Below are 25,484 nucleotides of genomic sequence, written 5' to 3'. Positions count from 1 at the left end.
TGCATCGCTTGAGCAGGAGTTCAAGTTCACAGTGAGCTATGATTACGTCGCTGCACTACAGCCTGGGCGACAGAGCAAGATTCTGTCTCTAAAAAAGAAAACAGTCCACAGGGAGCAGGTGGAATCAGAGTAGAAAGGGAGAGTCCTGGACACTCAGAATGGGGCCTTTCAGCGCTTTAACCCCGGGACTACATCTCCCAGAATTCCACTCGCCGGATCACACCGCACTGAAGGGACTGCGCGTGCGCGGGGCAGGTGACGACCCGCCCCACAGGCCCCAGAACCCCCGAGATTCCCCGCGCTTGCCTCCCGCCCTCTCCTTCCAGACCCTCTGTCCGCTGGGGGCGCGCGCAGTGAGTGGCAGGCGGCAGCGGCGCTGGCGGCCGAGTGCGCGGGTCACGCGTGGCGGTGCGTGGTTGCTAGGGGCGCCTGAGGCTGCCTGGTAGCCCAGCAGGCCGAGGGAGGAAGTAGCGTGGAGCAGGTGCCGAGCCGGGGCGAAGGTGGATCCTCTAGGTGAGTGCGGCTGCGGAGCCAGGGGAACCGACCCCAGACCCTCCACCGGTCCCACGCTCCCGACCTCCCTCTACCGGAGTCGTTTCGCGCGGGTCCCCAGCCCTCCAGCCACTCTCACCCTAGCCCCGCTTCCTCCCTCCACCTCTTATCACCCGGGAGGCCAGGGAGCCGCGGCCTGGGGTGGCCGGGACTTCGCGCCTCCTCGGAGCCCTTCTCCTCTCCGCCAAGCCCCGCGAACTTAGTCGGCCTCGCCTCCGGATGCCCGAACCCTGCCCCATCCCCTAGTCCTTGCCTCCGAGCCACCTCTGTCCCGCCGTGCTGAGGTTTAAATTTTCTCTGGGTGTGAGCCTAAGCTCCTCGAAGGCTCCAGGGCCGAATTTAACATGAATGTCTTCATTTTTACTTCTCCATCCTCAGTATCTGTAGAGGAATACGTTCCTAAACTCTACAGATTCAAACAGGATCTGAGATCCTGTGGAATTTAATTCATTCATCCATTCCTTTAATCATTCACTAAACAATTTTTGGTAAACATTGACAAGTATTTAATGAACCTGGGTACAATGGAAGGGATTGAGGGGATAGAGTGGCTAATAGGACAAGCATGTTTTCACGGAATTTATAGTCTAGGAGTTTATTAATCAAGTAAACGAGCATTTGCCATACTGTGGTGTGTGCTGTGATAGAACGGGAAATACTTAATCCGGACTTACTTAGAAAACGACATTATTCCCATTCCTCCTGGTCTTCACATTCCCATTCTGGATCTAGGAAATATTTTAATCCTTCCTAGATGGAATCGTCTTTGCTTTCTCAGATACTCCAAATCACCTGTTCCTTAACTGCAACACCTGTTGATTTAGCCAATCAATAAGTATTTAGGGGACCCTTTGGGACAGTGTTCCATCCCATTCTTCTGTTTCTTGCACTGAATACTGAGACACTGTTTGCATTTAAACCACCCACTTTGTGCTCAGAAAGTTAGCAGCTACTTATTCGTTGGACTGAATCAATCCTTGAAAAATTATCAAGTGTTTTCTGGGAGTAAAGAGGTGGGAGGACATTCCATATTCACAGTGGATTTAGGAAAGATGCAGCAAGTCCTGAAAAGAGAACTGGAAACAGTTTGACAGACCTGAGCTAGATTTGGAGGGAGCCATCCAGGAAGAGGGAAGTTAGTAGGGGTTAGATCACAAAGGGCCTTGGATGTTTTGCTGAGTTAGAACTACATCCCTGGAGCAGTGGTTTTCAAGGTGGAGTAATTAGGGTCCTAGACTCCCAAGGGATACACCTGCTCGTCTAGCTTTAGATGAATACATTTCCAGATCGTCAGCTTCCCAATGAACTCTTTTTTTTTTTTAGACAGTCTTGCTCTGTCGCCTAGGCTGGAGTGCAATGGTGCGATCTTGGCTCTCTGCAACCTCCACCTCCCGAGTAAAGGCGATTCTCCTGCCTCATTCTCCTGAGTAGCTGGGATTAGAGGCACACACTGCCACGCCTGGTTAGCTTTTTGTATTTTTTAGTAGAGATGGGGTTTCACCATCTTGGTCAGGCTGGTCTCAAACTCTTGACCTCGTGATCCACCCGCCTCAGCCTCCCAAAGTGTTGGGATTACAGGCGTGAGCCACTGTGCCCGGACCCAATGAACTCTTTTTCTAAAACTGCCCCTACAAAAAAAGGGGAGGAGGCTGTGTGTGGCAAATCCCTCACACTTCCTAAATTTTACTGTGGTGTATTGACCTGAGTGTAAAAATGTCCTCAGATACAAACAAGGAATACTTTGGAAATACTTATTTTCAGGAACACCTCCTTTAGTGATTTAGGTTACCTCCTAACCCAGAAGGCTTCCCAATACACAATCCCATTAGTGTAAAGCGTGTTCCTTGTTAGGATATTCTGAAAAGAACACAGTAGTTAAATGTAATGGGAATGTCTTTTGGGACAGTGGGGTTTTTGAGTTATTTTGGATAAAACTTGTAAAATTTTTAAAGAGATTTAGTTTAGGTGTGTGTTACTCAGTAAGATAGTTAGTTAATACCTATTTTTAAGACCGAGTGTGTTGGGTCACACCTGTAAATCCAACACTTTGGGAGGCCTAGGCAGGCTAATTGCTTGAGCCCAGGAATTCGAGACCAGCCTGGGCAACATGGTGAAACCTCTTCTCTACAAAAAAAAATATAAAAATTAGACAAGCATGGTGGCATGCTCCTGTAGTCCCAGCTGTTTGTAGGCTGAGGTGGCAGGATGTACTGAGCCCAGGAGGTTATCCAGGCTGGAGTGCCATGGTGTGATCATAGCTCACTGTAAATTCCAACTCCTGGGTTCAAACAATCCTCCTGTCTCACCCTCCTGAGTAGCTGAGACTACAACCATGCGCCACCCACCTGGCTAATTTTTTAAAATGTTTAGTAGTGATAGGTGTCTCGCTATGTTTCCTATGCTGGTCTCAAATTCCTGGGCCCAGGTGATCCTCCTGCCTCAGCTTCCCAAAGTGCTGGGATTACAGGAGTGAACCACTGTGTCTGGTCTAGATGTTACCGCATATGTAAGGAACACGTGGTTTTAAAAATTCTTTTAGGGGCTGGGCGCAGTGGCTCACGCCTGTAATCCTAGCACTTTGGGAGGCCGAGGCAGGCAGATCACAAGGTCCAGAGATCGAGACCATCCTGGCTAACACGGTGAAAACCCGTCTCTACTAAAAAATACAAAAAATTAGCCAGGCATGGTGGCGAGCGCCTGTAGTCCCAGCTACTCTGGAGGCTGAGGCAGGAGAATGGCGTGAACCCGGGAGGTGGAGCTTGCAGTGAGCTGAGATCATGCCACTGCAGTCCAGTCTGGGGACAGAGTGAGACTCCGTCTCAAAAAAAAAAAAAAATTCTTTTAGGGATACATGAGTAAAATCAAGTAAAGAGTATGTTCCAGGAAAACCACAAAAAGATAATTAGCAGAAAAATAATGTCAGATTTGGGTTTAAGATTACTGTAGTGTCAATATGTTGGTTGAATAGGAAGAATTTTAGATTGGAGGCAGGGAGCCAATGAGAAAGCTATTATAGTGGCCTAGGCTAGAGATGATGAAGGCTTTATGGTTGCTCTAGTGGAAATGGAGAGGGTTTAGAGAGATTTAACCATGGTAGTGTTGGCAAAACCTGGTGGCAGAATAGAGGTAGGAGAATGGGACAAGGAGCAGTGTAGAATGATTGTAGGTTTCTGATTTCAGTGACCATGTGGGTGGTGATGCAGTAGCACATCCAGGTAGAAAGGCCCAGGAGTTCATTCTGTAGATCTGGAGCTCACAAGAGAGGCCTGGGTGATGACAGAGTTGAGAATATAGGAGGTGGTTGAAGCCATGACATGGAAGGGATGGCTCTGGGAGAGAGGTAATAATGGCAGCTGCCACTTGTTGAGTGCTCACTGTGTGTCAGGTAGAGTGAGAAGTATGAACTCAGAAGAACACCAACATTGAAAGGAAGGGTAGAGGAAAGAGGAAGGAAGAAGGGGACAGAGAGAATACATAACTAGATACAGAAATTAATATGTGTGAATAGCAAGTTGTTACTTGTTGAAAATCTGTATCTAGATGAAGCCTTAACTTCAGAATCTATCTGATACTCATAATTTGGAGTTAGGTTTAGAATCTTTCTCACTAGATTCCTAATTTAGTTAGATTTAGAATCTTTCTCACTAGATTCCTTCTATGACCTTGGAATTGTCTGATCATAATGTCTGGATTTTAACCTGAGATCAGGTGCTTTGGTAAATTACCAAAAGTCAGTAGATTGCAGATAAAAGGTTTTCCTTTAATGCCTTTTACTTCTTACCTTCTCTTCTGGCAGAATTGGGAACAAATACTGAGAGTGCTGGTTTCTTTTAGGCCTTACAATACAAAGGACCTTGTCCTTCAGAGCCCTCATAGATAAGCTGGACCCTAATGCTTCTCTAGACCAGCAGTGCTCAGAACTTTTGGGCTCAGGATTTCTTTATGTACTTGAAAAAGCTCTTTGGAATCTTCAGTAGAAAAAGGGGATATATATGTATTTCAATATTCGATTTTTTATTTTTAAATTTTGTTTAGAGATGGGGTCTCACTATATTGCCCAGGCTGGTCTTGAACTCCTGGGCTCAAGTGATCCTCCTGCCTCAGCCTCCCAAAGTGCTGGGATTACAGGCTTGAACCACTGCGCTCAGCCTATATTTTAATATTTATCATATTAGAAACTGAAATACTCATTTAGAAGGAATAAGCCCGTTACTAACATGAATAACGTTTTTACATAAGTTGTGTTAAAATTTACATTAACTTTATGCTAACATAAGTTAGTTAACACAAACAGCATTTCTGACCTAAGTTATGGTTAGCATAAGTTCACTTAATGTTTTCATTTAAAAATGCTACTGTTTAAAACATATTAGTGAGAAGAGTGGCATTGTTTTTTAGATCTCTTTAGTGTCTGGCTTAATAGAAGACAGCTGGATTTTCATATCTGTTTCTCCAATCTATTGTGATAGTTGTTTTGATTGAATAATGAAGAAAATCCAGCCTTACACATATGGCTGGAACAGGATGAAGTATTTCAGTAGTCTTCTCAGATAATTGTGGGTATTGGCTATGCAAAACAAGGCATGATTTTGTAAAGGCTAGTTACAGTGTAGAATCTGAAATGGTATCAGTGAACTTTTCATACTTTGTTACGTTAAAATCCATGGATCTGTCTCACTTTGACTGGGTCTTAGATCCATGCATGATTCTGTAACGTGATACAGTCATGCTTTACAGCCGTGGTATTGCCTGTTGCTCCTAGGCTACAAACCTGAACAGCATGTCACCATGCTGAGTATTGTCTGCAGTTGCAACACAGTTGCAACACAATGCATGTAAACATTGAAACATCGAAAAGGCTACTGTAAAAATACAGAATGATAATCTTTTTTTTTTTTTTTTTTTTTCTTGAGACGGAGTCTTGCTCTGTCACCAGGCTGGAGTGCAATCCGCTCACTACGAGCTGTGCCTTCCTGGTTCTCACCATTCTGCTGCCTCAGCCTCCCGAGTAGCTGGGACTACAGGGGCCCGCCACCATGCCCAGCTAATTTTTTTATATTTTTAGTAGAGACGGGGTGTCACCGTGTTAGCCAGGATGCTCTCAATCTCCTGACCTCGTGATCCACCCACCTTGGCCTCCCAAAGTGCTGGGATTACAGGTGTGAGCCACCGCGCCTGGCCTGGAATGAAAATCTTATGGGACATTGTCTTCTATGGGGACTCTCTGTTGACTGAAACAGTATGCGAGGCGCGACTGTTTGAAAATACTGGTTCACTGAATTATGTTGATCTCCCACATGTCACAGTTTATTATATAGTGTCAAAAAAAAATCATATCACCACAATCTCTTCAGAGAAGTAAAGTATTAGGAAGCACTCAAACTCATGGTGGCAAATACCATTTTGCCAAAATTCTTTTTTCTTTTTTTTTGAGATGAAGTCTCACTCTTGTCACCCAGGCTGGAGTGCAGTGGTGCGATCTCAGCTCACTGCAACCTCCACCTCCTGGGTTCAAGTGATTCTCCTGCCTCAGCCTCCCGAGTAGCTGGGATTACAGGCGTCTGCTACCATGCCCAGCCCCATTTTGCCAAAATTCTAATTTTCTTTGGGAAGCTCAAATTTTATCATTGGCAACAATGATTTTTGTATTTTTAGTAGAGACGGGGTTTCACTATGTTGGCCAGGCTGGTCTTGAACTCCTGACCTCAGGCAATTCGCCCACCTCGGCTTCCCAAAGTGCTGGGATTACAGATGTGAGCCACCGCCTCCAGCCCCATTTTGCAAAAATTCTAATTTTCTTTGGGAAGCTCAAATTTTATCATTGGCAACAAGTACAGTCAGTTGGTTTCCTTGAAGTGACAGGCTTACCTTGTTTCATTTTCCAGAACCTTTGCCAAATACCAAAGTCTGAATAACTATTACTTATGTGTCATTCATTCTTTCAAGTAAACATGGCGTTCCACAGAAAAAATCCTGCAATTCAGACAATGACACAAGTGCTTTATTTAGAGATAATCATCACGTTCTGTATGCAGTATAAATGTTTTATATGTATTTCACATTTTATCACACAGAATATTAAAAAGCATACTCAAGGATCAAGATTTAATATAATTTACACTGTGTCGGGCTGGGCGCTGTGGCTCACGCCTATAATCCCAGCACTTTGGGAGGCTGAGGCGGGCGGATCACGAGGTCAGGAGATTGAGGCCATCCTGGCTAACATGGTGAAACCCCATTTCTACTAAAAATACAAAAAATTAGCTGGGTGTGGTAGCGGGTGCCTGTAGTCCCAGCTACTCAGGAGGTTGAGGCAGGAGAATGACGTGAACCCAGGAGGCGGAGCTTCCAGTGAGCTGAGATCGTGCCACTGCACTCCAGCCTGGCAACAGAACGAGATTCTGTCTCAAAAAAAAAAAAAAAAAAAATTTGCACTGTGCCATCAAGTAAACCTGGCTGTATTCTTTCACTGTGTGGTGGAAAGGTGTAGTGGGGAAGACTTCAACTTGATGCCATCGTCTTCATTCGTGCTAAGTCACCAGCAGTTTTACTCATTATTGCTTTTGCGCTGTCAGTGGAAAGGTCAGCGCAGTAAAAAGGCAAAGAGCATCTTAGGTTTTTTCTTTTTCTTTGTTTCTTTTTTTGAAAACAGGCTGGAGTGTGGTGGCATAATCATGGTTTACAGCAGTTTCGACACCCCTAGGCTCAGGTGATCCTCCCACCATAGGCACACACCACCACATCTAGCTGATTTTTGTATTTTTTTTGTAGAGACAAGGTTTCACCATGTTGCCCATGCTGGTCTTGAACTCTGGAGCCCAAGCTATTTGCCCACCTTGGCCTCCCAAAATGTTAGGATTATAGGTGTGAGTCACCGCACCCAGCTACCTCTTAGTTTTGTTATGAAAATGTTTTCTACATAGCAGGACCACTGAAAGGATCTTAGGGTCCCCTCAGAGTTTGTGGACCATGCTTTGAGAACTGCTGCTCCAGAGCCCACCTGAGAAGGAGGAAAGAGGCTCCTTCCTAAAGCTGATAAAGGGTAAGGCTTCAGGAGAGCGAGTAGTCACTCAGTTACATAAACCCTTCCACTGGTTTCACTTTTCAGTAATTTGTAGATTTATCTCCCTCAGATCTAGCTGCCGTAACCTGTATCTTTTCCTCAGGTTTGCTCACTTGTTTGGCATTCCTAAACTGTGCTCTACAACAGCTACCTGTAATTTCACTAATCTTATACGGACCCACCCTTCTCACTAGGCTGTATTTTTTTTTTTTTTTTTTTTTTTGAGACAGAGTCTCGCTGTGTCGCCCGGGCTGGAGTGCAGTGGCCGGATCCACTGCAAGCTCTGCCTCCCGGGTTCACGCCATTCTCCTGCCTCAGCCTCCCAAGTAGTTGGGACTACAGGCGCCCGCCACCTCACCCGGCTAGATTTTTGTATTTTTTAGTAGAGACGGGGTTTCACCGTGTTAGCCAGGATGGTCTCGATCTCCTGACCTCGTGATCCGCCCGTCTCGGCCTCCCAAAGTGCTGGGATTACAGGCTTGAGCCACCGCGCCTGGCTAGGCTGTATTCTTGACCTTCCTCTCTTAGTAGGGCTTTAGGAGATACGTTACTCCTCTACCTTTCCTTAGGGAGAGAGAGCTTGGGATTTATCTCGTAAGAGAAAATGGATGTGATTCCTACACTCCCCTCTATTTGATTCCAGGTAGGTCAATTCTATCTTCTAACATAACTATTGAGCAACTGAGGTAATCTCATCAGAGATCCTGTGGACTGTAGACTGAACCATTTCTGATGTCCTGAGTTCCCCCGGTGACCGAGGGAAACACTTAGTTGAAGGAGGAAAGTAAAACTGCATTTCCCAAGAGCCACACTCTCTTGTAATATAGGAGAGTGATTTAATCAGTGGGTAATGAATAATTGCTTTCTCTAGAAATAGATACCTTGTCCAAGTTGGTCTGGGCCTGGCCCCTGGAGACTTGTTGGTTTGTGACAGCAGCAACAGATTTTCATCTCTTTTTTTTTTTTTTTTCTTTTGAGACGCAGTTTCACTCTTGTTGCCCAGGCTGGAGTGCAATGGCGCAATCTCGGCTCGCCGCAACTCCGCCTCCCACGTTCAAGTGATTCTTCTGCCTCAACCTCCCAAGTAGCTGGGATTACAGGCATGCACCACCATGCCTGGCTAATTTTGTATTTTTAGTAGAAACAGGGTTTCTCCATGTTGCTCAGTCTGGTTTCAAACTCGTGACCTCAGGTGATCCACCCAACCTGAGCCTCCCAAAGTGCTGGGATTATAGGCGTGAACCATTGCACCCAGCCAGCAATAGATTTTCTAACATAGACTACTAATCATTCACACTCCTTTAAGGAGGAAACTTAAGGCAAAATTACCCCATAAAGATTGGAGGACAGAACTGTATAGGCAGTTTCCAAATGCTGCATGAAGATGACTAAGTAGGATGTTCAGATTCCTGAGATTGGGTGTTTTAAAGGGGAGAGTCTGGAGCCAGGGACATCAGTCAGGCTGCTGCCTTAACAGTCCTGCACTTGGTGTTGGAGGGGTTAGAGACTGGGCTGAGGCAGCCATGCAAATAGAAAGGGATGTTTCAGACCATTTTGTTGATCTCTACAACTCTGCAGTTTTTTATTCTTCACTCTTATCCCTTTATTCAAGTTTTATTTTTATTTTTAACAGTTTTGTGGAGGTATAATTCACATCGAACATATCCATCTTTTCTAAGTCAATTGTTTTTAAAACTTTGTTCTAGGAAGCCCTAGTGTTCCATAAAGTTGTTGGGGAAGGAGACTGGGCAATATTGCTAATAGGAGGCCAAACTGGACCAGGGTTCTTCCCACCGCCTTCTGCCGGTGTGGCTCTGCATTTGAGGTTAAAGATCCCCAGAGATTTCCTATAAAAGCCGTCATGAAGCTTATAGGGCATATGCATGTGGTAAGTGAACAGTGGTGTAAGATAGCCTTGGGAAGTTACCACGTGAGAGGGACACACCACAGGTGCTCATGGAGAGGGTGGGTCTTGAACTGGGTCTGGAAAAGGTAAATAAAATATGGTAAGGATTCACAAGGAAGAAGCTTAGTGGAGTAAAGCCCTGCAGACAGGCATTTGAAAGGTTTATTCCAGGAGTTCAGTGTAAGACCAGCGCAGTTCACATAACGGAGTTCAAGGTAGGAGGAAACGGAAATAAGCCTTTAAAAAAAAATGAAGATTAAGGGTCGACGACTGTGGAGTCTTGTGGACCCAAGGTAAGAAATCTCACTTGACAGTCATCTGGAATGTTTGTTAAAACTGCAGATTCATGGCCCTGCTCTACACCAACTGAATCCTCTTGAAGATGAGTCTCAGGACTTTGCATCCCAGGTTATTCTGATGCGGGTGGGCCACCACAGTGTTTAGTAAGTACTCATGGACCATTTTTGAAAAGGGATTGACCTCATCAAGCAATATAGCAAAATTAATCTGGAGGTTGCCTTCAGGGTGGAATTAGGAAGGGCACACCTTGGAGACACATGCTTCAGTGAATACTGTTGCAGTAAGTCCAGATCTAGGGGCATGGTAGAAATAATAAAAGGAGGAAGAATGCTAAGTAGACAGAGTGTCGTAAATTTCATGACTGGTTTCCCTTGGGGGAAATAAAGTAAAGGAAGAAGTCAGAAATATCTTAGTTTTCCTCTCAGGTGATTTGGAGAAAGAAGGGTCCACTCAAGGAAATGGGACGATTAGGAGTGGAGAGCTAGTTTGACACGCTAGATTGAAGTGGTTGGACATGCATTGGGAAAGGTGGAACAGGCAGTTGGTGATGCAGATGTGAAACCTGAGAGGGCAAGTCTGCAAAATGACTCTTCTGCAGATAATAGTTGACATTGTGAGAGCAGATTGATTTGATGTGGGGGAGGATGAAAGAGCTGTGGAGGATTTTGGATTGGCCTCAGGAGGAGGAAAGACACTATTGAAGGGGTTGGGTACAGCTGTGGCAGAGTGCATGCACTGAGTAAAAAATAGCAACAAGGAGATGGTGTTAACAGGGAAGCTCCTTTTTCATATGAAGAGGTCCAACTTGTAGCTTTGCTGATGTGATATTGTGATATAATAAGAAATACTCCAGCCTGGTCAGCATGATGAAACCCCCTCTCTACAGAAACACAAAAATTATCCGGGCATGTTGGCGGGTGCCTGTAATCCCAGCTATTTGGGAGGCTGAGATGGGAGAATTGCATGAACCCGGGAGGCAGAGGTTGCAGTGAGCCGAGATCGTACCATTGCACTCCAGCCTGGGCGACAGAGCGACACTCCATCTCAAAAAAAAAAAAAAAAGAGGCCGGGTGCGGTGGCTCAAGCCTGTAATCCCAGCACTTTGGGAGGCCGAGACGGGTGGATCACAAGGTCAGGAGATCGAGACCATCCTGGCTAACACCGTGAAACCCCGTCTCTACTAAAAAATACAAAAAAACTAGCCGGGCGAGGTGGTGGGCGCCTGTAGTCCCAGCTACCCGGGAGGCTGAGGCAGGAGAATGGCGTAAACCCCGGAGGCGGAGCTTGCAGTGAGCTGAGATCCAGCCACTGCACTCCAGCCTGGGCGATAGAGTGAGACTCCGTCTCAAAAAAAAAAAAAAAAAAAAGAAATACATAATTGGTGTGTGCCCCTGGTTCCTGGCTCCTAAAACCTTCAGAACTTCTAAGTTATAAATGTCTTTTTATATGCTAATGAGATGATTGATAGCTGGGGACTCCTGAATAGGCTCAAGATGGGAGGCTGGCTGCCAAGGGAACCAGCCATGTGATTAGAGGGTTGGAACTTTCAGTTCCATCCCCCAACTTCTGGGAAGGGGAGTGGAGCCAAAGATTGAGCTGACCACCGATGGCTAGTGATTTATTCAGTCATGCCTATTAATGAAACCTGCATAAAAACCCAAAAGAACAGGGTTTGGATTGTTGAGCACATGAATGTACCTGGCACTCCTGGTAAGAGCACGGAAGCTCCAAGCCCTTTCCCACATCCCTTGCCCTATGCATCGTGTATCTCTTCCATGTGGCTGTTCATCTGTATCCTCTGTAATAGGTAAATGTAAGTGAAGTGTTTCCCTGAGTTCTGTGAGTTGTTCTAACAAATTGATCAAACTCAAAGGAGAGGGTTTTCAGTTTACCCCAATTAATTAATTAATTAATTAAGAGATGGAATTCTGCCATGTGGCCCAGGCTAATTTTGAACTACTGGGCTCAAGCGATTCACCCACCTTTGCCTCCCAAGGTGCTGGGATTACAGGTGTGCATCACCACGCCTGGCCAGGGAACACCAATTTATAGCAAATCAATCAGAAGCACAGGTCACAACCTGTGCCTTGCAGTTGTCATCTGAAATGGAAGCAGCCTTGTGGTACTGAGCCCTTAACCTATGTGATCTGATGCTATCTTTAGGTAGAGAATGTCAGAATTGAATTAAAGGGTATCCAGCTCGTTGCCTCTGGAGCATTCCTTGGTGTGTGTGTCTCACACACATTTTGATGACCAGAGGTGAGATATTCTGTGCTGTGTTAAGAGTGACTATGTAAGAGAGTGAAAAACTTTTTTCCCCCCTTAGCTGGTCATAGCTGTTGTAGATGCATTCGTTTATTCAGCAAATATTTAATGAGCCCTGATTACCATTCTAGGACTGGATACATAAACTCTGAACAAAGTCCCTGTGCTCAAAGAGCTTTCATTATGGAAGATAGATAGCAAAGAAATGCATAAAGAATTGAAGTTTTTATTTTGTTTTAAAATAACCAGGGCCAGTGGCTCATGCCTGTAATCTCAGCACTTTGAGAGGCTGAGGCAGGAGGATCACTTGAGGCCAGGAATTTGAGACCAATTGGGGCAACATGGTGAGACTCTGTCTCTATTAAAAAAAAAAAAAAATTTAAAAACTCAGAAGTTAACATTAGCGCCTGGTGTAGGTGTTCATGTCTGCAATCCCAGCACTTTGGGAAGCTGAAGTGAAAGGATCACTTGGTCCCAGGAGTTTGAGACTAGCCCTGGCAAGATAGCAAGACCTCGTCGCTACAAAAAATAAAAAAGTTAGCTGGGTGTGGTGGCACACACCAGTAGTTCCCACTACTTGGGAGGGTGAGATAGGAGGACCATGAGTCCAGGAGGTCAAACCTTGGTGACCAAGTGACCTGGTCTCAAAGAAACAAAAAGAAATTAAAATTATAGGAAAAGGTATACACAGATAAGTCTCTCATCTGTCTCTTTCCAATCTCATTGGTAGTTTTTAAAAAAATTACCAGCTTCTTTGTTCATCTGTTGTTGCTGTTTTTTTTGAGCCAAGTGTAAGGAAATATTAACATATAGTAATTTTAGATAGTGGAGGAATGAAATGGAGGGAATAAAACAAGGTAATGAAATAAGAAATGATTGGGGTGGTGACAAGGAAGGCCTTTTTAGCTGAATACTGAGTGAAGAAACTAAGCGAGCCATTCAGAGATCTGAATGTTTCAGAGGGAACCACAAAGACCCACGGGTGGGAACGTTCCTCATGAGGGGAAGAGTGGCTGTGGATAAGGTCAGAGTCAGGAAATCGGATCACATAGTCCTTGGAGCCATCAGATGGTCTTAAGCTGTGTTTTAAAAAGAGTACTGTGTTTTGAAAAGAGTAACCACTGTCTGGAAAATAGATGATATGGAAGCCAGGAAATCAGCAGTTGAGAGATGATGGTAGCTTGACTAAGGTAATGACAGTGGAAATGGGGAAGAATAGCCAGATTCAAAGACATATATTTGAAGCTGGAAGGGCTTGTTGATGGATTAAGTGGAATTGAAGATCTGCTAAGGTCAGGGTGAAAGCATCATTATGACAGGCATGTCGGGAGTTTCTGTGTTGTGTGGATGCCTGTCCAGGGACTGAGCCCCTTGATCCCCTTGTGCCTGAATATTTTTTATTGAAGTCTTCTTTGTGCAATTACAGCTTATTTCTTCGCCCTGACTCTGAAAGATTAATTGGACAAGAGGGGAATATGATTGATCTGTTCTTCTCTCACTTTCCCCTAGCATGACTTTGTTAGAGTATGACATTCTCACCTTATTTTCAAGGAGATGAACAGATAACATGTTCTTTTCTTTTGAATAACAGTGGTTAATAGAAACCCTTGAGCTTGCCACCCCTTGTTTCCTTGACTCTAGCCCTAAAATCCTTGTCTTAGCCTCTAGGTTCCTGTTTCTCAGCTGGGTGCTGACAGCAACTGTTTTCTCCATTGAGGACACAACAAAGACTTGCGTTTTATTGGGATGTGAGGTTTTACACAGAATCACATTTAAATAGCATTTTTCCTCTAAGTATTGGAGAACTCCTACCAGCTTGTGTGTTGATGGGTCCCAGAGAAAGTGCTTCCATTAAACTTTATCTGCCAGGCTTAAGTAGTATGCCTTCCCTTGAACTCACCTTGAGCCAGAGTTTACAAATTCACTGGCTGGTTAGAGAGGTTGATTAATGGGTACAAAAACACATTCAAGAGGATGCATTTTTGTTTGGAAATTGCACAAGTGATAATATATCCTTAAGTGCATCATATCATGAAGCACATGATATCATTAGTAATAGTACAGATTGACATGGGCCTCATGATGTGATGCCACTAAGGATATATCATCACTTCAGACAAAACCAAATTGAGTTTCATTCTTTAGAATAACTGGTCTGTATTCTTCAGAAGTGTCAAGCTCATTAAAGAAAAATAAAGGCTGAGGAACTATTACAGATTAAAGGACACTAAAAAGATATGACAGGTGAATACAGCTTGCGATCCTGGGCCAGATAAAGGACATTGATGGGACAATTGGCAATATTTGGATATGGTCTGTATAGTAGATAATAATAATATAGTTTATAGTATTATCAATGTTAATTTTTTGAGTATAAGAGAATATCCTGGTTTTAGCAAACATTTAGGAAGTTTTTAGGAAGTATTCAGATGTAAAGGGGTATCATGTCTGCAGCTTACTCTCAAACATTTCAAAAACCGGTTCACACAGAGATGTGACAGAGAATATGAATGAATAATAAAACAAGTGTGGTAAAGTATTAACATTTGATGAATCTGGGTAAAGGGTAAACAGGAGTTCTTTGTACTATTTTTGTAACTTTTTGCAAGTCTGAGATAATTGCAAAATTAAAAAAAAACATTTTTAAAACCTCAGTACTACTTAAAGGGGAGTTTGGTTTTCCTCAGACCAGAAAGCAGGTAGCACACTAATCAACTTCAACTTTTCTTTGAAATTATACTGGTAGACTTGGAATTTAACAGTGAACAACTCAAGCAAATGGATTTACTTCTTGCTCCATTACCTGAAACAGGCCTACCCTTCCCCCTACTCTTCCTGGCCTCTGATAACCACCAATCCGTTCTCTATATTCTGAAATCCATTTTTTTAAGCTCCCACATATGCGTGAGAACATGCCATATTTGTCTTTCTGTGCTTGGCTTATTTTACTTAACATAATGACCTCCAGTACCATCCATGTTGCTGCAAATGATGGGATTTCGTTCCTTTTTTATGGCTCCATTATATTCTATTGTGTATATATATCACGTTTCCTTTATTCATAGTCCATTTACATTCAGTGTTGTTATTGATAAGTAAGGACTTACTACTGCCATTTGGCTGCTTGTTTTGTGGTTGCTTTGTAATTCCTCTTTCTTACTGTTTTTGTAGTTTTTTCTGGTAGTATGGTTTAATTAATTGCTTTTTATTTTTAGTGGATTTATTAGAGGTTTTTGCGCTGTGGTTATTGTGAGACTTACAAAAAACAGCTTATAGTTATTTTTATTTTATTTTATTTTTTATTGAAACGGGGTTTCGCCCTGTCATCCAGGCTGGAGTGTAGTGGCATGATCACAGCTCACTGCAGTCTCGACTTCTTGGGCTCCGACGATCCTTCTACCTCAACTTCCCGAGTAGCCCACCCTCTCAAGTCATTTTGAGAGATGATAACTTTTTTTTTTTTTTTTGAGACAGAATCTTGCTCTGTCCCCTAGCGTGGAATGCAATGGTGTATTCACGGCTCACCACAGCCTCGATCTCCTGGGCTCAAGCGCTTCTCCTACCTTAGCCTCCCAAGTAGCTGGGACTACCAGCATGTGCCATCATGCCTAGCTGATTTTTTGTGGTTTTATTTTTTGTAGAGATAGGGTCTCACTATGTTGCCCAGGTTGGTCTCAAACTCCAAAAGAATAGAAATGAACAAATTGAGAACCATAAAAACTTTCTACACTTTAACTCTGTCCCCCATACATTTTAGCTTTTTGTGTCTCAATTTACGTATTTTTATATTGCCTTTTTTTTTTTGAGACAAAGTCTCATGCTGTCATCCAGGCTGGAGTGCAGTGGCGTGGTCTCGGCTCACTGCAACCTCCACCTCCTGGGTTCAATCAATTCTCCTGCCTCAGCCTCCCAGGTAGCTGGGATTACAGGCACACGCCATCACACCTGGCTAATTTTTGTATTTTTAGTAGAGACAGGGTTTTACCATGTTGGCCAGGCTGGTCTTGAACTCCTGGTGTCAAGTGACCTGCCTACCTCAGCCACCCAAAGTGCTGGGATTACAGATGTGAGCCACCATGCCCAACATTATTTGCCTATTTCTTAAGAAGTTGCTGTAGCTGTTATTGTTTTTGACAATTTTGTCTTTTGGGCTTCATACTAGAGTTATGATTAGATTGCATATCATAATTAGAGTATTAGACTATTCTGGGTTTGTCCATTCATCTAATTTTACTAGTGGATTTTATACCTTCAAATGTTTTCTTTTTGCGTGTTAGTTTTTTTTTCCCCCCTTCAAATTGAAAAACTCTCTTTAGCATTACTTCTAAGACGGGTCTGGTGGTAGTGAATTCTTTCAGCTTTTGTTTATCTGAGAAAGACTTTATCTCTTGTATTTGAAGAGTAGTTTTGCTGGATACAGTATTCTTGGAGGGCAGTTTTTTTCAGCACTTTGAAATGTTTCACTCCCTCACTTGGATAATTTCTGAGGAGAACTTTGTTGCCAGATGAATTGGAGCTCCCTTATATGTATTTGCTTCTTTTCTCTTGCTCCTTTTAAAATCTTCTATTTGCCCTTGAACCTTGAGAGGTTTAATTATTATATGCCTAGGTTGGATATATGTATCTCTTTCAAATTTTGGAAAAATTTCTGTTTTTTTTTTTTTTCCCGAGACAGAGTCTCACTCTGTCACCCAGGCTGGAGTGTAGTGGCATGATCTCAGCTCACTGCAACTTCCGCCTCCTGGGTTCAAGTGATTCTCATGCCTCAGCCTCATGAGTAGCTGGGGTTACAGGCGTGTGCCACCACATCCAGCTAATTTTTTCTGGTTTTAGTAGAAATGTAGTTTCACCGTCTTGGCCAGGCTGGTCTCGAACTCCTGGCCTCAAGTGATCCACCTGTCTCAGCCTCCCAAAAATGCTGGGATTACAGGTGTGAGCCACCACGCCTGGCCCCTTTTGTGAAATTTCTTGCAGACCAGTAACTAGTTTCTTTCTTTCTTTTTTTCTTTTTTTTTTTTTGGAGATGGAGTCTCACTCTGTTGCCCAGGCTGGAGTGTAGTGGTGCAATCTCAGCCCACTGCAACCTTTGCCTCCTGGGTTCAAGTGATTCTCCTGCCTCAGCCGCCTGTAGCTGGGATTACAGGTGTGCACCATGCCCGGCTAATTTTTGTATTTTTAATAAAGATGGAGTTTCAGCGTGTTGGTCAGGCAGGTCTCGAGCTCCAGACCTCAAATGATCCACCCACCTCGGCCTCCCAAAGTGCTGGAATTACAGGTGTGAGCCACCGTGCCCAGCCTGCTAATTTCTTTTAGTAAGCCACCCCTGTGTCTTGTTTAGCTCCCTCTTGAATACTAATAATTGTTAGATTTGGTCTTTTGAGGTAGTTTTCTGTGTCTTATAGGTTATCTTTGTTGCTTTTCATTCTGTTTTCTTTTTTCTTTGTGTATTTTCAGATAGACTGTCTTCAAGCTCACTAATACTGTCCTCTGCTTGATCCATTGTGCTGTTAAGAGTCTAGTAAATTTTTCAGGTAAGCAAATTTATTTCTCAGTTCTAAGATTTGTTTTAAACATCATTATTATTAACAATCTCTTTGTTAAATTTATCTGATAAATTTCTGAATTGCTTTTATGCGTTATCTTGGAGATCACCAAGTTTCCTTAAAACTGCTATTTTGTTTGGGAGGCCGAGGTGGGTAGATCACAAGGTCAGAAGATCAAGACCATGCTGGCTAACATGGTGAAACCCTGTCTCTGCTAAAAATACAAAAAATTAGCCGGGCATGGTGGCAGGCACCTGTAGTTGCAGCTACTCAGGAGGCTGAGGCAGGAGAATGGTGTGAACCTGGGAGGTGGAGCTTGCAGTCAGCCGAGTTCACACCACTGCACTGCAGCCTGGGCGACAGAGCGAGACTCTGTCTCAAAAACAACAACAACAACAACAACAAAAACCTGCTATTTTGAGTTCCTGGTTAGAGAGCTCATGTATCACTGTTTCATTAGAGTCAGTCACTGTTTTCTGGCTTTGTCCATTTCTTGCTTTGTCATAGTTCTCTGTTTGCTGTTATTTCTTGTGGATATATGTATATATCTCTACGCTGAAGGATTATTTATTCCAGTCTTCTCTGTCTGGCTTGTTTCGGTTGTTATTGGATATGTTTGTTTAGAGATTTTTTGTAACTTAACCTGTTGACTATCTTTTTTGTTAAATCACTAGGTCATTACCTCTTTTTCAACACTAGATGGCATCTTGGCCCCAGGTTTGTCTTGGCTTTAGAGCAGTGGTCCCCAACCTTTTTGGCACCAGAGACCAGTTTTGTGGAAGACAGTTTTTCCACTGACTGGGGTGGGTGGGTGGGGAGGTGGCTTTGGGATGATTCCAGCACATTAAATTTTTTGTACACTTTATTTCTGTTAATACATTGTAATATATAATGAAATAATTATACAACTCACTATAATGTAGACTCAGTGGGACCCCTGGGGCTTGTTTTCCTGCAACTAGGGGGTCCCATCTGGGGATGATGGGAGACAGTGACAGATCATCAGGCATTAGATTCTCATAAGCAGCACACAACCTAGATCCTTTACATGGGCAGTTTATAATAGGGTGAGCACTCCTATGAGAATCTAATGCTGCCGCTGAGCCTACAAGAGGTGGATCTCAGGCAGTAATACTTGTCTACATGGTAATGCTGCTTGCCCAATGCTCAGCTCCTGCTATGTGGCCTGGTTTCCTAGCAGGCCGTGGACCAGTAGCAGTCCGTGGCCCAGGAGCTGGGGACCCCTGCTTTGGAGCACTGTCCTTCCCAATTGGAGGAGGTCCCAAAAGGAATATCCTGGCAATGTGGGAAGGCCGGCTAGGGGTTTGTGCCCAGGTGACCTGTAGAGAGTAGTGTTGCTGCACAGCCTATAGAGAGTAGTGTTGCTGCACAGCCACTCTGATTTGGTGTTTCCTTTGGCTGAGTTACAGAGCAGAGTCCAGGGCTGAGTATGATAGTCCTACCTTCTTGCTTTGTTTCTGGCTGTCTTCAGGGATATTTCTCTCTCTTCAGACACTCTTGATGCTTTCTGTGGGTTGAGGCATGGACAGGGAAGCTGGTGGTCTGTGTTTTTTTGGCGGCGGGGGACATAGTTTTGTTCTTGTTGCCCAGGCTAGAATGCAATGGCATGATCTCGGCTCACTGTAGCCTCCACCTCCCAGGTTCAAGCCATGCTCCTGCCTCAGCCTCCCGAGTAGCTGGGATTGTGGGTGCCCGCCACCACGCCCGGCTAATTTTTTGTATTTTTAGTAGAGATGGGGTTTTGCCATGTTGGCCAGGCTGGTCTCAAACTCCTGGCCTCAGGTGATCTGCCCGCTTCAGCCTTCCAAAGTGCTGGGATTACAGGCGTGAGCCAGTGCACCCAACCTGGTTGTCTATCTCAATCTCACTTTTTCCAGTTTAGAAATTGTGAGTTGGGGGCAGGTTTTCTATGTCCTTGGTACCAGGAAGATTGAGGGAGGGGATGCTGCAGATGTGGAAGTTCAGTTTTCTTATCACCTTGTCAGAATTTTTTCCCTTCTCTGTGGTCCCAGGAACTGTCTCCTCTTCATATTTGAGTTCTGGGATTTTGCTGGTGATAATCTTGGTGCTGTGTATTTGTGTTTGGTTTTCTGTGAGGGAAAGGGAAGCCAGCTTGCTTCTATGCTGCCATTTTGGAACCAGAAGTTCCTATTCTTAGATACTTTACTCTTTTTGATGCTGTTGTGAATGGAATTGTGTATTTCATTTTTACATGTTGTTTGTTTGTTGCTAGTATGTAGAACTAAAACTGATGTTCGTATATTGATGGTGTATTATGTGACCTTACTAAACTTGGTTATTAGTTCTAGTAGGATTTTTTATTTGGTAAATGTTTTAGGATTTTCTCTCTCTCTCTCTTTTTTTAAGACAGGGTCTTATTCTATCACCCAGGCTGAAGTGCAGTGGTGCAATCATGGCTCATTGCAGCCTTGACCTCCCAGGCTCAAGTGATCCTCCCCCTTCAGCCTCCTAAGTAGCTGGGGCTATAGGCTTATGCTAATTTTTAAATTTTTTTGTAGAGATAATGTCTCCCTGTATTGTTCAGGCTGTTCTCAAACTCATGGTCTTAAGTGATCCTTCTATTTCATCTTCCCAGGGATTACGGGTGTGAGCCAGTGTGCCCAGCCAGGATTTTCTATGTACAAGATCATATGTCCTACAAATAATGACAGTTTTACTTCTTCCTTTCCAATCTGTGTATCTTTGATTTCTTTTTCTTGCTATGTCACACTGCTTAGAAGTTCTAGTATAGGGTCTAATAGAAATGGAGGCCGGGCACAGTGGCTCATGCCTGTAATTCCAGCACTTAGGGAGGCCGAGGCGGGCAGATCACGAGGTCAGGAGTTCGGGACCAGCCTGACCAATATGGTGAAACCCCGTCTCTACTAAAAATACAAAAAAAAAAAAAAGAAAGAAAAAAAATTAGCTGGGTGTGGTGGCACATGCGTGTAGTCCCAGCTACTCGGGAGACTGAGGCAGAAGAACCACTTGAACCCGGGAGGCGGAGGTTGCAGTGAGCTGAGATTGTGCCACTGCACTCCAGCCTGGACAACAGAGCGAGACACCATGTCAAAGTAAATAAATAAATAAAATAAAAAAGAAATGGAGAGAGTAGACATCCTTGTCTTATTTTATTCCTAATCCTAGAGGAAAAGCATCTCATAATTCACTATTAAGTATGATGTTAGCTGTATCTATGGTCTTTTGACATGTCTCTATCAAATTTTGACCGCTTCCTTACTTTTTGGCAGCACAAAATATTCCAGACCCGTCTCCTGCTCTCCCTGCCCCAACCCTGTAATCAGCCATTTTTCAAGGAGCTCTGGCTGCTTTTATTAACAGATAACATTTAAAATAGTTTTCTGCTGGGTGTGATGGCTCATGCCTATAATCCCAGAGCTTTGGGAGGCTAAGGCAGGAGGATCATTTGAGGACAGGAGTTTGAGACCAGCCTGGGCAACATAGTGGAACTCTATTGCTATAAAAATAAAATAAAGTAAAAAATAGCTAGGCATGGTGATGTGCACCTGTAGTCCTAGCTGCTCAGGAGACTGAAGTGGGCAGATTGTTTGAGCCCAGGAGTCCTAGGCTGCAGTGAGTTATGACTACACCGCTGTACTCCAGCCTTGGTGACAGAGGGAGACCTTGTCCAAAAAAAAAAAAAGGAATCAGCTGGGCATGTTGGCTCACACCTGTAATCCCTGTAATCCCAGCACTTTGGGAGGCTAAGGTGGGTGGATCACTTGAGGTCAGGAGTTCAAGACCAGCCTAGTCAACATAGTGAAACCCCATCTCTACTAAAAATACAAAAATTAGGCGTGGTGGCGGGTGTCTGTAATCCCAGCTACTTGGAAGGCTGAGGCAGGAGAATCGCTTGAACCTAGGAGGTGGAGGTTGCAGTGAGCCGAGATTGCACCACTACACTCCAGCCTGGGCAACAGAGTGAGACTGTTTAAAAAAAAATTTTTTTTCACAAAAGCTCCCAAATAACAAGACAGTTATCTTTTACAAAAGAACATTACCTGTCCTAGCTGAAGTTTTGTAGTGGAATAATTGTTGCCTATTCCTTGTATTTTTCCACCTTCATCACAGCTTATGAAGGGGCAGAGGGGAGATAGATCACTTGGAGCCAGTGAGAATGAGAGTTGTAACTACCATGCTGCAAATGTTTACTGGGAGCCCCTGTGCTTTTTATGTGCTTTATGTGAATTTTTAACTTCACCTCCCACAACTACTCAATGGGGGTATGGTACTTCCTCTCTCTTGTCTTTCTCCGAACATTCCAGCTGTGCTGTTTCAGAGTTGCATGTGATTCACTACTGATTCGTGCTCTGATTGTCATGAGTCACCACGAGGTGGTAGCTGCTCATGTAGCCTGACTGTGAGGAGGACCTAGATTGAGGAACTTAGCTACAGAAATAGGCTTGTTTTATTCTAAAGTTGAACTCTGCCGGCTATAGCTTAGTGTTTATAAGCTGTTTGCCCCTTAAGCCCTCCTGCTCCCTAGGGATCCTGTGTAGGAACAAGAAACACATTAGATCATTGCTCCATAAAATGTTAGATTATTCAAAATATTATTTTTCAGGTGAGGTCAATTTATTGGCCCCTAAAGTAAGTTCCTTGCAAGCTGCTGATTGGAGGGTCAGGTGATGGTAGATCCTTTGGACTTAGTAACAGAGCTATCTTTTTTTTTTTTTTTTTTTTTTTTTGAGGCGGAGTCTCGCTCTGTCGCCCGGACTGGAGTGCAGTGGCCAGATCTCAGCTCACTGCAAGCTCCGCCTCCCGGGTTTACGCCATTCTCCTGCCTCAGCCTCCCGAGGAGCTGGGACTACAGGCGCCTGCCACCTCGCCCAGCTAGTTTTTGTATTTTTAGTAGAGACGGGGTTTCACCGTGTTAGCCAGGATGGTCTCGATCTCCTGACCTCGTGATCCGCCCGTCTCGGCCTCCCAAAGTGCTGGGATTACAGGCTTGAGCCACCGCGCCCGGCCGAGCTATCTTTAAATAGTATAAATATGTAGTTAATCCTTTGTAATTTACGTAGTCAGCAATTACTCTTTATAAGTTTAGCTTTGTTTAAGTTGGGAGTTTTTGAAATGGGCTTCCATTAGTAGCCAGTACACAGGTTTCTACATATATAAATACCTTTTCTCCTGTTATCTTTCTTTTGATGTTTCTTCCTAAAATACTTCCTGGGAGATGAGTAGTCTGCTTTTTGGACCCTAGAGGCGCACATATACACAAAGTGTGCATTATCACAGAACATTTAGAAATATAAGAGACACTGGCAGAAAGGTCTCCCAGATGTCATCTTAGGAGCCCAGAGTATATCACAGGGAAGGGGTTTGATGACTTTGCTGAAAATTGCCCTCTAAGTATGTGCTGTCGGTAGGGTCTGGGTGCCAGACATTATTTGCCTCTCTGGACTTTGACTTTATGGCAGAACTCACTATGTTAGCTTTTGAAACAAGGTTCTCACTTCCTTCACTTCTTTCCTTTTTTTTTTTTTTGAGACGGAGTCTCACTTCTGTCGCGCAGGCTGGAGTGCAGTGGCTGGATCTCAGCTCACTGCAAGCTCCGTCTCCCGGGTTTATGCCATTCTTCTGCCTCAGCCTCCCGAGTAGCTGGGACTGCAGGCGCCCGCCACCTTGCCCAGCTAGTTTTTTTTTTTTTTTTTTGGTATTTTTTTAGTAGAAACGGGGTTACACTGTGTTAGCCAGGATGGTCTCGATCTCTTGACCTCGTGATCCACCCCTCTTGGCCTCCCAAAGTGCTGGGATTACAGGCTTGAGCCACCGCGCCCGGCCAACTTCCTTCACTTCTTAGACTTTGGGCCTTCAGAAGCTTTTTAAAGTTTGTCACTTGCATTCCTTTAAAGCAGTGGGCAGGATACTGGAAAAGATGACCTGTGGCAGTGATTGGGGGTCTGGGACCCAGGCTGCCTGAATGGTTTAGTTAGGTCTCTGCTTCCCAACCATTTGAAGTTTTAATCTCATTAGGAATCTCTACAAAGAGAAGGAAGGAAGTTGTTTTTAGCAACTATCATTTCCTTGTCTTAAAGTGACACTGCTTCTGAACCTCAAACACTGAAACTAGGTTGGAGCATTTGTATTTGATACTGTTGCGAGTGATACTGTTTACTTAGCATTCTTGAAGTTACTCTCTGCAGATGCAACAAATTTGTCTTTGCTTGGCAATTCCTAACACAGCCATCTTATCCAACCTTGGGTATCTCTTAACTAGCTTTGGAACTATTTCCCAGAAAGAGAGTTACAGAAACGTCCTCTCACCTGCTTGTTGGCCCTTGAGTCCAGACATATTTCTTTAGGAAGACAGGTGGCCCTTCTCCAACTTGCTATACTACACATCATGAGGACTGTATTAGTTCGTTCTCGTACTGCTATAAATAAATACCTGAGACTGGGTGATTTATAAAGAAAAGAGGTTTAATTGGCTCATGGTTCTGCAGGCTGTATGGGTAGCATGGCTGCAGAGGCCTCAGGAAACATTTAGTCATGGTGGAAGGGGAAGCAGGCATGTCTTCACATGGCCAGAGCAGGAGAGAGAGAAAGTGGGGCAGTGCTATACACTTTTAAACAACCAGATCTCACGAGAACTCACCATCATGAGAATAGCAAGGGGGAAATCCGCCTCCATGATCCCATCACCTCCTCCAACATTGGGGATTACAACTCAACATGAGATTTGGTGGGACACAAATGCAAACCATATAGGGACTATGAGAGGAGACAAGAAGTGGGAAATGACTATTGCAGAGATATGAGATCTGGAATACCTTAGAGAGAAGAGAATTCACGCCACTCTAGTACCTGCCCAGGTGTGTTGTTTTACACATTATCTGGGAGCAGGCCACCTGCAGCTTCTGAGGAGGGTAGGCGTGTATCCTTGGCCTCCCTCTTCCTCTTTTGGATTAAAAGCCAAGCCAGCTAGGTGTTGTGCTACTTGTGTTCATGTGTTTGGCACTGAGGGTTCATGTGGGGGGATGTAGCAAGGCAAACATTGAGCAGTGTGTGCAAAAGGAAGTGTTGTGCAGTGAGTGCCTGTGGCTACAAGGGAGAGGGGGACTGATTGGCTGTGGTGCTGATGAAGAGTCAGTGATGTGCTTTTAGAGATTTTCCACAAAGGGACTTGGTATAAATACGGAGGAGTGTTTCCAGCCTGGCTTTTGTCTCGTACCTAAAGATTAGAGATAATGGAGGGGATAGAGTCTAAGTATGTGTTTCATTCCATTTAATAGGCATTGTAGACTCAGACAGATTTGAGTTTTAATCTAGGCATTGCTACTTATTGGTTATTTAATTATAGAAAAGTTACTTAACTTTTCTGAGTCTTGGATTCATCGTCAGTAAAGTGAATGTAAGGTTTTTTTTTAGAATTAAATGAAATAATATGAATAAAATGCCTAGCATGGTACCAGACATTCATTAGGTGCCCAAACTAGTATTCAAGTTTGTTTCCCCTTCATTTACTGTGCTTTTCCAGTTTGATTACTCAACAGAATATTGAGCACTTCCTGTGTATCAGTTACTATGTTGGGGACATCAGCTGGAGAAGAATGTGCTCCTTGCTTCTAGTCTGATGAGTTAGTTTATTATTGAAGCTAATGTTCTGTGAGCAGTGATGGTGGCATGCACAGAGGTGAGGCATCCTGTTCAAACTCAGGAGTCAGAGAAGACTGCCTAGGTCATGTTGCAGCTGATTTTTTTTTAAGTTGGGTGAAGAAGAAGAAAGGGCTCCAGGGACAGCACTTGTAAGGGAATGAAGAGCTGAGCTAGCTTGATGCACGTGGGAATCAATAGTGGGGCTGTTTTTCAG

The 25,484-nt window shown here is 43.9% G+C and overlaps 1 protein-coding gene across 1 annotated transcript in view; it reads left to right on the top strand.

Moving 5' to 3' along the window:
- Positions 1 to 249: 249 nt before the first annotated feature.
- TTLL4 (tubulin tyrosine ligase like 4) overlaps positions 250 to 25,484 on the top strand; it is a 45,970-nt gene continuing 20,735 nt past the window's right edge. The window contains 2 exon segments of the mRNA XM_033230209.1: positions 250 to 513; positions 17,541 to 17,617. The gene's annotated coding sequence lies outside the window, so the exon portion shown is untranslated.

This window comes from Trachypithecus francoisi, unplaced genomic scaffold (assembly GCF_009764315.1).
Source record: "Trachypithecus francoisi isolate TF-2019V2 unplaced genomic scaffold, Tfra_2.0 Lachesis_group13, whole genome shotgun sequence".
Classification (NCBI taxonomy): Eukaryota; Metazoa; Chordata; class Mammalia; order Primates; family Cercopithecidae; genus Trachypithecus; species Trachypithecus francoisi.
This window is presented reverse-complemented; position numbering and strand designations above follow the sequence as displayed.